Genomic DNA, 1,509 nt, shown 5'->3' with positions numbered 1-1,509 from the left:
GAGAGCATAATTTGGATGAAAACCAGTTAGATTTTTATATACAATAGTTTTATGTGTAATTAGAAAGCAGCAAATATATTTATGCAGGCCTTTTCTTAAACCAGGAATAAAATGTCTTTAACCACTTCTATTTCTTTTTATTTTAAATTAATTAATTAATTTCTGTATTTATTTTTGGCTGCATTGGGTCTTCGTTGCTGTGCGCGGGCTTCCTCTAGGTGCGGTGAGCAGGGGCTACTCTTCGTTGTGGTGCATGGGCTTCTCATTGTGGTGGCTTCTCTTTGTTGCAGAGCATGGGCTCTAGGCACGCGGGCTGCAGTAGTTGTGGCTCATGGGCTCTAGAGCACAGGCTCAGTAGTTGTGGCGCATGGGCTTAGCTGCTCCGCGGCATATGGGATTTTCCCGGACCAGGGCTTGAACCCGTGTCCCCTGAATTGGCAGGCGGATTCTTAACCACATACCTCGTCTTCTCCACCAGCCGCCCGTCCTCACAGAAGTCGTCTGTGGCTTTGCCCCGGAGGCCGTGTACTGTGTAATCCTTGGTGAGGTGAGCGTTGTACATGTCGGTGAGGAGCCTTCGTCCACGTCCCACGCCGAGCACAAGCACCCCAGGCGCCTGGGCATCCAGTCGGTGCCCCATGCCAATCTTCAGGCTGGTGAATGCTGGTCCACGTACCAGCGGATGGTTGATGAGGGTGGGCACACTGGTGGCTGTGAGGGTCAGCTCCTTCTCTTCACTGCCTTCCACGGGGCCCAGCAGGAAGCGAGCACAATGTTCAGAGGCAAGATGCTTCCCAGCACTGAGACCTTTCAAAAGCTGCAGCTCCACAGTATCGCGCAGATACTTCCACTTTAGCCCCGGGGCTTGTAGGCGGTGAAGAGCCTATGCAGCCACGCCAGGCTGGCTAACCCCATGCCTGAAGCCCGCGACCCGGGCTCGCGGAAGAGCTGAACCCGCAACCACTTCTATTTCTTTAAAAATTAAAATTCACTTATTTACTATATTGAGCTCCTCCTGCCTCTGTGCTAGACAGCATGCTACAATATACACACACAACAACGAGCACGCACACACACAGACACACCAATGTACCATAAAGTTTCCCTGCTCTCTTACTTCAGAGGCTGGTCTGTTACCACATCAGAAACCACATCAGAAAGAGGCAGATGGGTGGGTGCTGAACTGAGCATCAAAGGAACCTGATTAAGAAACTGGTACCGCCGGGCTTCCCTGGTGGCGCAGTGGTTGGGAGCCCGCCTGCCGATGTAGGGGACGCGGGTTCGTGCCCCGGTCCGGGAAGATCCCACATGCCGCGGAGCGGCTGAGCCCGTGAGCCATGGCCGCTGAGCCTGCGCGTCCGGAGCCTGTGCTCCGCAACGGGAGAGGCCACAACAGTGAGAGGCCCGCGTACCGCAAAAAAAAAAGGTAGTGGAAAAGGAGCTCTAATATCGTAAGTCAGTCTGCTCTCCTGGCGTGGTATAATTTCTGCTCAGGGAAACAGTCAACAA

The 1,509-nt window shown here is 53.1% G+C and overlaps 1 pseudogene; it reads right to left on the bottom strand.

Annotated features, from left to right (window-relative positions):
- Positions 1-334: 334 nt before the first annotated feature.
- Positions 335-915, bottom strand: LOC132519184 (pseudouridylate synthase TRUB2, mitochondrial-like; annotated as a pseudogene).
- Positions 916-1,509: the final 594 nt, after the last annotated feature.

Source organism: Lagenorhynchus albirostris, chromosome 4 (assembly GCF_949774975.1).
Source record: "Lagenorhynchus albirostris chromosome 4, mLagAlb1.1, whole genome shotgun sequence".
NCBI classification, from domain to species: domain Eukaryota; kingdom Metazoa; phylum Chordata; class Mammalia; order Artiodactyla; family Delphinidae; genus Lagenorhynchus; species Lagenorhynchus albirostris.
This window is presented reverse-complemented; position numbering and strand designations above follow the sequence as displayed.